Source organism: Pinus tabuliformis, chromosome X, assembly GCF_031772625.1.
Source record: "Pinus tabuliformis cultivar Carrire ecotype Pingquan chromosome X, CPIR1, whole genome shotgun sequence".
In the NCBI taxonomy this organism is placed as follows: Eukaryota; Viridiplantae; Streptophyta; class Pinopsida; order Pinales; family Pinaceae; genus Pinus; species Pinus tabuliformis.
In genome coordinates, this window is record NC_142308.1 from 787,651,349 (window position 1) to 787,665,589 (window position 14,241).

Genomic DNA, 14,241 nt, shown 5'->3' on the forward strand with positions numbered 1-14,241 from the left:
AAATCAAATACAATGGAAAAAGTGTAACCAACTATCTGAAAGAGGAATACTTTACGAAACTCTTTTTCTTGATTGAAAACGACAATTGCGACACTTTCAAATCAAAAGATGACAGTTCGATTAAGCTACTATTTGCAAAGGAGAACTGTAAATGATGAAAAATACATAAAAAAAATTCACAATTCCTTATCAGTGGAGGCTGAATAATGTAAAGGAAGATGGTTTCGACAATGATATACTAATCATAGACAACAAAACTACTGAATAAAGCTGAAGGCAATGAAGAAAAAACCAAAATATGGAGGCAGAAATAGTCTTACTCAATCATCACACCTGTAACACAGGGAAACAGGGATGCATCTCACCTGCAACACATGGGAGGTGCGATGCATCTAGATTGCCAATGATAGGTAGTACGATGGTCCAAGGACAAGACTGAGCTTGTTTTTTACTCACAGTTTGCAGCTAAGTTCAAGGATTTAGGTTGAGCTAATGATTGTCAGTAAACACAAAGTATAGGGGCTGATCTAATGAGGTTATTTGAGCTATCACCAGGGCACTTAGGATGTTTGTAAGTTAGATTTTCAGTTCATAAACCAACCTAGAGATTGATTGAAGCAGCGTTGATCTACTTTGTAGTTGCATAGCAAAAGCAGTTCGAAGGCTAGCTGGCTTAACTTCAGGCTCTGTCTATGGTTTATAAAGCAAACAATAGTAACAAAACAAAAAAACTATTCGCTCCCCAGTATGGTCGCCATTTTTTTATCGTGAAAACTAGTGTCCATTCAGAGCTACTAGTCCCACTAAGACGGGTAGCTATCTTAGAAATAAACAAACTAAATTTACTTGGGTTTTCCTTTATGAGAGATAGATGAGAGAGAAGCAGAGAGTACCAACCTCAGTCTTTCTCTAGTCTCCTTGCTTGTTTCCTCTCTCCTTTGCTAGAGCTTTCGCCACCCCTTTCTTGCTTGTTCCGCTTCAAAGAACACTTATAGAGTCAAAGCAACAAAATACCATCAAAGAATAGAGATCTATAACCATAAGCAATGTAGGATCAAATGTACATTAACCATATAAATGCATATACAAATACAAGATTCAGAGATATACAAGCATATGGAGGAAAACTCAAATAGTTTTATTGATAGAAGTAGTAGAAGAGAGGTTTACAACTAAGCTGTCTGATCCAACATCATCCTCCCAGCATGAAAGCCCTCTCCACCTCATACAAAGCAAGATCACCGAACAATACAATGTCTTCAAAGAGAAACCAACAACACTTCCTTACAAAATACAAGATTCCAGCCTCTGGATCTCTGGGATGAGGGATCCATATATAGATGTTTGCAGCAGAGTGAGTCAGCTTCTGGGATTTTGATTAGTGTCATTTCACTGATAGTTCTTGGTTCCACTTGGAGATTTCATGATATCTTACTCATCCCTGGGCGAATTTAGAGAGGCAAGTGTCATATGAGAAGTTTCTAGAAGATTCTTTGAGTTTCCACCTAGCACATTGCTTTTGCCATTTTTTCGTTCTCGCTCATCGGACCCTACAGAAGGGATTTTTAGTATGCATCGCACCCTCCATGTGTAACAAGTGAGATGCATCGCACCCTCAGCATGGAGTAGTTTGTATGGTCCAGTTTTGACCAGTTCTGAGTAGTTTTTCACGGAGAACTTCTGGGAAAGATGTAATCAGCTGACCTTGTTCCGTCAAGGTATGAAACAACACTTTTAGGGGTTTAGAAGCCCTTGGTTTATGGACATATGTGATTGGGGTTGCATTGCCCAAATATGTCTATAACAGTGGGGAAGTTAGGAGGTATTAGATAGATCTATTAATATTACTCCAAATCCTATTACCAAAAACAAAATGTAATTTCTAGCAAGATAGAAATTGATTTGTTGAGGTCAAGGGATCAAATCCCACTCGGTACACTGCCCAGAGAAAAAATAAAAATAAAAATAAATAAATAAATAATTAGTAACGAAATTAAACTTGTAACAACTGGAAATAGTGTCTTTTATACTATAAATATAATATAAAGACAATTAATATAGAGCCTAGCTATGAAGTTCCAATGTAAAATACTTACATGGAGAGAAAGGAACCTTGAAAATCCACTAGATTTGTTATGTTACAGCAAGAAAGTAACCTTGATCTATAATAAAATACTTAAGATACCTTGAAATATGTATGGAAAGAAATATTAAAATATGGTATATTGACCCTTGGCTAAAATATGACTTTATTTCTAAAAGCCCCAAGGCACAAAACTAGTTATTATTGAAATTAACTTGAAGTGCAAGTTAATAAATGAAACTAATGTAAAATAATAAACTAAAAGTTTTATATTTTTATGGATAAGTGGTTTTTGAAGAAAGGCTCACCCTTACCACAAAACTTTATGCCAAGTTGTTGAGTTTTGAAACACAATTCCTTTTAAGTTGAATATGTAATTTGGACAGTGGGGTTAGCTTGGTCTCAAAAAAGAATATTGCCCCCACTGTTAGGATATTCTGACACATAGGAAATAGTTAAGTATAACTTGGTCTAGTGTATAGCTAGGTAAAGCGTGTTTTGTTACTATGTACTTTTTGTAACTTACAATCTGACGATCACGATATGTTCTAGAAATGAAGTGATATGACAATTCATTCTCTCCTCAGTATGACCGACACTTGATCCGTGGCTTAGCACCTGATTGGTACATGATCTTTATTTAAAGAGAATGGAGGGTCATTTGTAAGGTGACCGTTCATGAGAGAAGCTTATGTAAATTTTCTTTCTTTTACTTAATAAATTTCCTGAAGTAGGCACTTTGGCTCAGGTCGTGGACTATTTCCCTCTTTGAGGGTTTTAACCACGTCAAGAATATTGGTGTACCGATCTTTGATCTATTGGTGAGCGATGTCCTTTGGTGTTCTATCTAAGGAACTTACCCTGTAAATTCCTACATGGTATCAGTGGAAAAGAGCATACGCATTAGAAAACTCCTTTCTTTCTATTTCTGGTTGTCAAGCATCTCGGTTTGGTTATGTACTAAATGTATCTTATTCTTCTCATTTTCACAAGTGGCTCATGGATTCTGGAGTGTCTTATGACATGGCCAAAAAAAAAGCCATGTTTTCTTCTTTAAATGATTGTAACACCAAAAATATATATATTGGTGATGATAGATCTCTTAGTCTTGTAGGGATTGGAACTATTCATCTAGACAATGGTCAATTTAATGATGTATTATGTGTTCCTACCTTATCCTGCAACCTTCTATATGTATATTAGATAACTCATTCAAGTGAAGGTAAAATTGTTGAATTTTCACCTCATGATGTTGTAAGTAAGGACCTAAGAGATCCTAGATAGATTTTAGCTACTAGCATTGCTGATGATTTTACAAGGTTGTATAAGTTTAACAACTTTGGGTCATCAAATATTCCCTCGGTATTTGTTGCTTATAATGATGAAGTGAGCAAACTTTGGCGTGAGTAATTTAGTCCCTTAAACTATCACTCCCTTCAAAATCTATATAAATAAAATATGGTGACAAGTCTTCCTATGGTATATTGTAGAGATGGTGTTTGTTCCGGATGTGTACTCGAAAAACATCATTGGGATAGTTTTGAAAAGCGTGCCTCTTGGCACGCCTCAAGCCCTTTACAACTTATGCATACTGATTTATGTGGTCCACTTTCTGTTGTTTCATTCTTCGGCTACAAGTATTTCTTAACTTTCATTGATGATTTCTCCAGACGCACTGGGGTATACTTCTTAAAAATCAAGAGTGAAGTCTTTAACTTGTTCTTGGCCTTTAAGGCCTTTGTTGAGAAACAATATGGAAATCAAATTCTTAAGTTAAGATCTAATAATGGTGGATAATATGATAACAACAAATTCATCAACTTTTGCACTGAGCATGGAATTCAATTGCAACATACTATTCCATATACTCCACAGGAAAATGGTGTGGTTGAAAGAAAGAATCACACCTTAAAAGAAATGGCTAATTGTATGCTTCAACCTAAAGGACTTAGTCTTAAATTTTGGGAAAAAGTAATTAACTATGCAAATTACATAGTAAATCGTACTCCTACTAAGGTTTTAAAGAATATCACTCTAGAAGAAACATGCAACTCAATTAAACTAGATGTAAGTCACTTTCGTGTTTTTGGAAGTGAAGGATGGGTCCATATACTAGATGAGAAACATAAAGACTTAGAACCTAAGAGTGAAAAATGTATTTTTGTTGGATATTCTGAAGATGTCAAACGATATAGAATTATTCAACCTAAATCCCAAAATATTATCATTAGAAGAGATGTAAAGTTTGTTGAAAATATATTGTCTTACGAGCCTAGTTCAGCGGATGTGCAACCTCTCTCTATCCCTTCTACTTTTGAAAAATTTTCAGATGATGACATCGAGGATGAAGATCCTCCCCCACCTTCTCATGAACCTCCTTGATCTCCTAAACTTCAAAAATGGGTTCGTGCTACTCAAGATGTAGAAGGTTCTCTTGCAAGTGATCCTACAGATCAACATCGTACACGTTCTCAATTTGTTAGAGCCTCTTCTTTACTAGATCAAGATTCAACAAATTGTGATCCTGACACCTTTGCAGAAGCTTCAAGCCATCCAGATTGGGACACAACTATGAATGAACAATATCGTTCACTATTGGAAAATGATACATGGGACCTTGTTTCTCATCCAAAGGGATGAAAACTTGTTAGATTCAAATGGTTTTACAGAATTAAGTTTGGACCAGATGGAAAAGTTGATAAACATAAAGCTCGTCTTGTTGCTAAGGTTTCTTCACAAGTTGAAGGCATTGACTACACTGAAACCTTCTCCACTGTTTCCAAAATGAACTCTATCTGCCTTGTTCTTTGCCTTGATGTCTCTTTCAAATGGGAAGTCCATCAGATGGATGTTAAATCCACCTTCTTGCATGGGGACTTTCATGAAGAAATATATATGGAATGACCTCCTCGCTTTATACAAATAGACTCCATCCTTGTATGTTGGCTTAAGAAATCCTTTTATGGTCTCGAGTAACTCGTCAGGCTTGGTATGCCATAATGGATAGCTTTATTTTAGATACTTTATTTTCTTAGTGTCATTCTAACAATACTGTCTACACCAAGAAAGTGGGTAAGTCTCTTATCATTCTTATTCTTTATGTTGATGGTCTTATCCTTACTAGTAGTGACCTAAACCTTATAAAACATGTGAAGTCTAGCCTTAAAAAGAAGTGTGAAATGACAAACTTGGGACACTTGCATCATTTTCTTGGTCTTCAACTCTTGCAATCCAAAGAAGGTATTTCCCTTTCCCAGTACAAGTATGCACGTGATCTTATACTTCAATTTCACATGGAAGGCTATAAGCCAACCCCTTCTCCCTTTTAGTCCAAAGCCAAAATTTCAGTCACTTGTACTTCCCTGAAGTTGATGCTACCTTATACCGTCAGCTTGTTGGAAAAATTTTGTATTTGACCCATACCCATCCTGACCTTTCCTTTGTTGTTGGCCTTATTGCTTAGTTTATACAGAACCCACATGAAAGTCATTGGAAAGAAACTAAAAGAATACTTCGTTATGTTCAAGGTATAGTTCAGTTTGGGATTCATTACAGTGCAGAAGCATATCCTCTGTTGGTTGGTTTCACTGATTCCGATTGGGCTGGTGACCCTGATGATTGGAAGTCTACTGCATGATATGTCTTCACTCTTGGTTATGTACCTATTACATGGTATTACAAGAAACAAAGTGCCATTTCTCTTTCTTCAGCAAAAGCATAGTATCGTGACATCGTAGAAGCTAGTAAGGAAGCCCTATGGCTTCGTCAGATCCTGTTAGAGTTTGGTTTTTAGCAGTAGCATTCGATTACACTTTGGTGTGATAATCAAAGTGCCATTCAACTATGAAAAGATCCAGTCCAACATCAACACAGAAAACAAATTGAACTACACATGCACTTCATCAGAAAGCTCATTCATGACCATGTTCTTGAAGTGCAATATTTTTCAACCGATGATCAAGTTGTAGACATCTTTACAAAGGCTCTCACAGAGGTGAATTTTACTAAACTTTGATTTATGGTTGGAGTTCAGGAAGTTGTCACTAAGGGGTTTGTTGAGGCCTCAAGAATCGTTGCCTCAACATGGGGGAAAACCACCCAGTCTAGACCTTAATTGGCAGCTCCTTTTTCGTTTGGAGTAGTGGCTCTAACTGGGGATAATGGGACCAGTTTCCCAATCTGTTTAATTCTTATGCTAAATGGGGTGATGTTTTTAGAGTAACGTTTAAGCTAACAATAATCTAGTCTAAACTAATCAATCAAAAATGCATTTAACTTCTAATTTCTAAAAGCTATCTAATCATAATATACCCAAGATAAACTTGATACATGTGATCTACAATAATTTCTAAAAGCAATTGGTAATAAAGATCATTCAATTATGATTAGAATTGAATTTGTTTTAGCAATAATTGTTTCTTATAAAAAGTTAACCGAAACGATTGTGAGAAATATATCGCATTAGGAGCTATTCATATATTCAACATAAAATAAAGATCATCATCATACAAAAGTGAAAAAACGATAATCAAAATTCAGACTTTCATACATAAATAAATCAAAAAAGAAATGATTGCTTAATACATAGGTAAAAAGTATTACGAGATAAAAGTACCATGTATAATACGTCCTACTCATGTGTTTCAAAAATATTGATCTATCTTTAATCCATTCAACATCATCTAAGAGTACAAAAGTGAAATTTCAGTAGAACATGCTAAGTCAGATAAAAATAAATCATGTTCCATATATTTCACCAGAACTTCCTCAAAGGGACAAAAGAGCATGTTTTGAAGAGAGTTTCTGATAAAATTTTGGACCCCTCTCTAAATGCATGAGAGGGGTTTAAATAATATAACTATAAAAATAAAAATAGATTATTATAAAAATAGTTTAGGAGGTTTAAATGACCTGCCTCAATTTATGCAAAAATAAAATCAAAATTAAAGTAAACAGGGTGACTAAATATGTTTCATTCGATCTTTCAGATCGTAAATACGACCGACTTCAGCTTTCAACTATCCATCAAATACGACGTCGGTCAGTGCTAGCACCATTTTCTCAGCGAAAGTGGTTAGGCATTGCAGGGTCATCCATTGGCTGTGAGGCTTGACCAAATGTTGCCAATATGCCTCCATGTCTAGCCTGGTCATTTGCCTTATCACTTCCGCTTTTTCTTCCACTGTCTGTTTCCATTTTTGTTTGAGATGTTTCACATCTGGAAGGAACCCTAGAATGGTCTCTGCTACTAGATTAGCACCATACAAATTCTCATTGATATCTTATATGATAATGTTTGTTGCTGCCACTACGTCTGTTGTTGCCTTTTCTGCTTCTTTAAGCCGAGAATCCCAACTTGCAAACATAATTTACTTATGTGATTATTCTAGCTTGGGCAGGTCAGCTTTTCTCCCCTCCTCTATATTTTCCAGGTGATCAAATCAAAGACCTTTTTAAAGATCTCAACATATTCAAGTCGCATTTCTACGACTTGACTTTCCAGTTTATCACTTGTTTTGCAATAATATTTCTAGTGTGAAATCTTCTAGCACGGTAATTCTACCTGATGTGTTAACTGGGAATTAAGTCCGAGTGCTTCAGTAATAAATTGATCACTTTTTGGGTCGTCTTTATGTAGATCAGTTATTGTCTGCACATGTGCTTCCTTCTCAGTTAAGATGATTCAATGTTCTATTTGCATCTATTCAAATTCCTGTTGAAGCTTAGCCAACTGTATCTCTGCCTGCTGGTTGGATTTGACTTGTTGTAATTGTTGCTCGAGTGACATTATTTTATTTTCCTTTTCTCTAAGCAACATTTGGACTTCTATTTCTTTGTCTATGGTCATTGTAGCATAAGCACCTACAAACTGTGAGAGTCTAGTTAAGTTGGCAGATGGATCGACAGGTGAGTCCTTCCATAGAACATCCATTAATTCATTTTCAAGGGTAGTAACAGCTATAGAGTCCAATTTTCTTTTATTTTTTTGTGTTTTCACCATAGCCTTATGCTGTGTGCTATAGAATACATCTAGAGGGGGTATTTTTTCAATCTTCATAATTATTTCAGAGGTGGGGTAGCAGGGATATGCTCTACTTCTGGTTCATTTGCAGTTTCTTCCACTGTAATTTCCAGAGCTCTCCTCTATTGTAGCATTTATAACTCTGGAACCTAATCCTCTATATTGAGACTTTTATTAAAATTATCCCACTCTTCCTCTAAGTCAATTACCATGGGTTTTATTGCTTGTGCAGTGGTAGTATGGATTTCAACCTGCTTGCTAGCTAAAGCTTCTTCATCTATCGTTTTTGTAGATTGGTTCGTATCCTCGATGCTCCTGCTTTTGCCATTTTGTGACGACTGTCACGATTCCCCGATAGCTTTTTCTTGAGACTCTACCCTAGAATAGGATTTGGAATTTTCTTTGGAGTCACCTTCTATAGTAACACTAGGAGTAGGCTCCCTTATTTGTTCAATTAATGATTGGTCCAATGGGACCATTGCCATCCTTCTTTCTCTGTAACTATAAAACTTTTCTAGATATTCTTGGTCAAAAAGTAGTTGTGTCATATTCTTCACCTCTGCAAAGGTGTTTTTCTGCAAAAATATGTCATCAAAAGCATCCTCCTCATTAGTGAATACTTTTATTTTCACCATAGTGGTGAAATTATTGACAGCGCCAAACGGGTCATACTGTTGTCCAGGGAATTTGGGTCATTGTAGAGATAACATGTTCTCTGCTTCTTTGAATGTGTGTCCCAGGTCGTGTAGTACAAATGCTCCACACTGTATAGGGAATGCAAGCCAAATGGCCTTCTTTGACTCTTTCAATGTATGGCCCATTCCTCCCTCACTAGCTGTCTGATAGGCTATCTCCCTAGCCATCAATTTATTTGGAACATAGTATGGGAGGATGTGGTGGAGGTGATGCTACCAAAAACTTTGATATATGTAAATGTTTCCTCCCTGAACCATCTGGCCATTGGGAGGATGTCAACTTCAGCTTCTTGGGAAAACCTGGGGACGTCTTGGTTATAGAGCCGCTTGTAAATGGGGAGCATAACTACATGGCAAATCTTGAAAAAATGTGGTTGAAAATTGGATTCCCACATGACCTTGTGGTACACATGAATGGGAAGTGGATTTCGAACAGTCCATTTCTATCCCATTATGGGGAACTTTGAACTAAAAAAAATAGCATCCATAACATAGGCGCTCTTAAAAAATGGAGGGTAAACCCTCGAAGCAATCCTTATTCTCCTTCTATACTCGATAATTGTTTTTGCTAAATTATCTGACAAGATTTGGGACCCAAGATTCATGATAGTTGTGTTAACGACTAGATCTATTAATGGCAACCACTACGGGGAGAACTTGGTACTACCAGGTCTCCTAAAAAGTCTACATAACATAGCCACAACAAAACTATAAGGGGGACAAATAGATGTAGTAGTGTACATACCATTTTTGTCTTTCTTGATCTTCTCTTCATTATTCGACCAAGCACGGGTGCAATCCATTAGGTTACTATTCTCTTTAGCAAACTTCTCCATGAATTTCATGTTGTAAATGACCTGTGGCTCTGGTAGGTGGTACATAAGCTATAGGTTGTCTCGAGTAAAATATCTGATGAAACCTTAGCTTCTCATCTTGAATTATCTGTTTGAGATGTCTTCTTCATCGATAACCCATTTTACCATGTCGGTATAAGGGATTATCTTCAACCGAGTAGCTATGCGGTGCAAAAATGAGCAAGTTGTCTCTAGCATGGAAGAGTTTGAGGAATCTCAATCGTCAATTGTAACATTAGTTTCCATAATCTTCAGTTGTTCCTCCTCCAGTATGTTGCACATAGTCTCCCATGTAGAGGTTCCTCCGTCTCTACTGCATGTGGTATCTGTGAACAGGGGAGTCATCTCTGTCTTCTTAGAGGCTACAGCTTTTCCCTTCTTCCCCATTGTTCTCAATGCTTTGCTTTGCAGGTTTTTCCTAAAATGGAGAATAAAATCTATCGGACACAAAGATGAATGTAAAAATGAAATAATGCAGATAGCTTGTAAAGGTGGTAAAAGAAGCATTATTTGAATGCATGTAACAAGATACCGTACCAAGCTAAATGGCTTTTCACATATAAATGTAACTATTTCCCACTAATGCCCTTAGCTTTATTGCTCATAAATGTTTTTTCATAAAACAGGATGAAAGCTTCTAGGGTGGCAGGCCATTGTACTGTGATGATAGAGATCGTGTGATTTGCGAAGCAATATCGTAGATTGCAATATCACAAGACGTGCCTTTTAGCATTCTTACCTCCTGCTATGTGTTTGCGAGATGCGAGATGCGAGCTGTTGATTAGCTACTTCTTGAATAGTTAATTGGCAGGTTTATCCTATGCAATAGACTTAACGGACACGAAATATTTACTTTTAATGTTTTGAGGTGTGGGTCTCAGTGCGAATCACATTTTGCAATATTGGCTTATGGTAAGTGCAAAGCATTTTCTTGAATACCCGAAATGTGATGCGATAAAAGTCAAAGTGCCATCGCGGTTTCACAACTTGCAAATCTTGCTATATTGTTTTTAAGAAAGAGTTCATTATGAGTATGCGATGCAAGACTTAAGCCTAAAAAGCTTAAGGACTTCTGTTTTCGTCGGATTTTATGATAATTTAGACCATGGAGCCCTTATTTAAACACTTTTCTTGATTTTGGAGATTTTTAGAAAGGTCCTTTAGTGGGTTTTAGACATGCTATATATGAAAAGGTAAGTATTTAGTAGCTCCCAAAAATGTTTTGATTATTATCTTTGCTTTATTCAAAAATAAAAGAAATGACTAAATGCTAAGTTTTGTTTTTTGGATGAATTTTTTTAAAGGGTCTGCATTTAGTTAATGCAACATTTAACTATTATCATTAACAAATGGGGTGTTTTTGAATACCACAACAATTGGTGATTTGCTTGGAAGAACCAGTTATCTATGAGAGTTTTTTGAAATTTCTAAAACTTCCAAAATAAAGATAGTTTTGAAAATAAAACAAATTATATGGAATATAAGGTAAGAAATATTGATTTCGTAATAAAATAATCATTTGCGTAACTCCCATTCTTTTCTTATAAAAAGTAACATTGTCTACATCAGTCTTTACTTGGCCTTTTTTTTTAAAGATAAAAGCCATGAGTCTCTCCCTAGATTGGTTTTTAGTTTACTCCATTGTCATAGATAAAGCCTCTGCTGCCAGCATGCGTTCATAGCCTGGACAGGGTTACCTTTTAACCAACAATGACCCAATATTCCATTTAATTCAGAATTAAATTTTAAAGATAAGCTCATAAGTATACTTATTGCTTTCTTTATTTTTCAAAGTAATTCATTTGTTTCTTCAGCTTTTCATCTATATTTCCTAAAGGAAAATGTCTTGGTTTGGTGACCAACATTGACAATGCCATTCACTTTATTTGTAACTTAACTAAACAAGCTAGCGTGTGATGAGACCCCTTGTCTTTTTATTATTATAATCATAAGCCACTACCCTGTTTTGATATGCAATTTTGGTAATGTCATTTTAGTTATAATCTTATGATCATGGTAAGCCAGCTCTTCATGAGACATCTTATCCTTTAAGTTTAGGTATATTTTAGAATTACACTTTAACTAAAAACTGACTAAGTGGGGAGGATCATTGGCCCCCTAAGAGCTTCTGGACGACAATTGTAGAGTTTTTTGAGATGCCTTTCTGAAGAGGGACTTTTGCTTTGTATAGATTCTTTTCTAGACTGATATAAAGGAGCAGTTTCTCTTTTAAAGTTAAGCTTCATCAAGATTAGATAGTTAAGCAGGAAGATAGTCAATTTAAGAGCAATCAATCTTAACTATACATTTCATCTGTGAAGATTATTTTCATAAAAATCTTTACTTATACAAGCGAAAAGTCAAAATTAAAAAGAGACTATCCTTTGTAAAACCAAAAGGGAATTCTTTTGCATTGGTATTATTATTTCTAAAGGAAACATTTAACTATGGGAAATAATATACAATGAACAAAAGAGATCATCTTCTATGGAAAGTATTTCTTTAGGACATGTCCATTAATAGGTAGATATTCTCTCTTACCTGATAAATCCTGTAGCAAAAAAATTGATGGGCCTAACTATTCCACAATCTGAAATGGGCCTAACCACATTTGTTGGAACTTGGTATGCTCACCTTTCTCTTCATGGGCTTTATCCCATTTTAATAATAGGTCTCTGAGTTGGAAAGATTTTGAAGCTACAAAATTTGAATCAAAGGAGGCTTTGACTAACTGCTAATGATGTGCATGCATGGTCATGAATTTTTCCATTTCCTCTTCAAGCTTAAGAATTTGTAATTTCATAACTTGCATAGATGAGGAAGGGGTTTCTCCAATGAATTGAACTAAGGCTAAGGAGGGAATGGCTAAATTTGTTGGTAAGACTACTTCTTTCCCATAGACCAAATTAAAAGGAGGAGTGCCAATGGAGGTTTTCTAAGTTACTCGATCTACCCATAGAGCAAACACTAAAGACTTATGCCAGTTCTTTTGGCCTTGGTAAACAATACGTTTAATGATCCTGATGATATTTTTGTTTGTGGATTCGGTTAGTCCATTTCCTTGCAGTAATGATTTGCCGAATAATTAAGCTTAAAACCTCTTTTAAGAGCAAATTCTGTCATAGCATTTCCTGAAAAATAAGATGCATTATCAAACATTAAAGCAAATGGTAAGCCAAATGTGGTGATGATAAATTGATCTATAAATTCAATAATATTTTCTGAATTGGATACCTTCAATGGGATTGCCTCTACCCATTTGGTGAAATAATCAGTGGCTGTAATAATGTATCTATGTTGTTTAGAAGAATGAGGAACGATCTCACCTATTACATCCAATCCCCATTGTTCAAATGGTCGCTCGATGTTGATGGGTTGTAATGGTTGTGTGGGTTTTCTCTGTCTTCAAGCAGTTGTTTGAAAAACCTTACATCTTCTTACATAACGATGTGCATCTTTGAATAGAGTTGGCCAGTAATAGCCAGCATGTAAGATTTTATGTGCCGTAGTGTCACCTCCAAAGTGACCACCAGCTGGTCCATCATGAAGTTCCTGCAACACCTTCTCTGTCTTAGATTTTTCAAGACATCTAAGTAAAACATAATCATAATTTCTTATGAAAAGTGCATCGTCGACAATTTGATATTACCTTTCTTTTAATCGCAGGGCTCTTTTCTTTGTATAGTTCAATTGGGCTGGTGCATATCCATTTTTCAAGTAAAATATGATATCACCATAACTTGATTCTGTGTCGTTGAGGCTTACCTCATAGATTTGTACATCATCACCTGCATGCTGCAACTCTGATAGATTTGAAGAACCTACCAACATCTTGCAAAAACCTTGAACTTTTACAATTTTAGCTGGTTTATCATATTCTTGCAGGGTAGTGACCTAGTTAGCTCTCTTTTCTCCTACGTCCCTTTGTATTAAAATATTTCTTACTACTATGAAGGGTACTATGACTTTAGTGCGGGTATTGAGGAGAAAAGGTCTTAAGTGTTTTATAGACTTGAAAACAACAAAAGCCTATTTTTCAACATTTGAGTAATTTAATTCAGCTCATTGCAAATTGGAGCTAAGAAAGAGATTGGAGCTTCAACCTTATCTTGATTTGCTTGTGTCAATATGGCCGCATATGATTTCTTGGAAGTGAAAGTATATAAAATGAAATGATTGGAAAAATTTAGGGTTGTTAGAGATGGGGCATTAATAATTGCCTATTTTATCAAGCCAAAATCTTCATGTTCTGAATGTCCCCATTTAAACAAATAATTTTTCTTTATCATGGATTCAAGAGGTAAAACAATTCTTGAGAAGTCGGGGAAAATCTTTTAACAAAATTTATTTGACCTAGGAAATATTGCATTTATTTCTTGTTATGTGGTAATGGTATTTCAAACATTTCTCTAATTTTGTCAGGGTCGATATGAATTCCTTCTTTGGAAACAATGAATCCAAGGAGATTCCCTTCACTTAACGTGAAAAAAGACTTTTTAGGGTTCAAAGAAATTCCATACCTTTGGCAACATTCAAAGATTTGTTTCAAGTCTCTTAGATGATTACTACATTTTTTGGAGTATACTG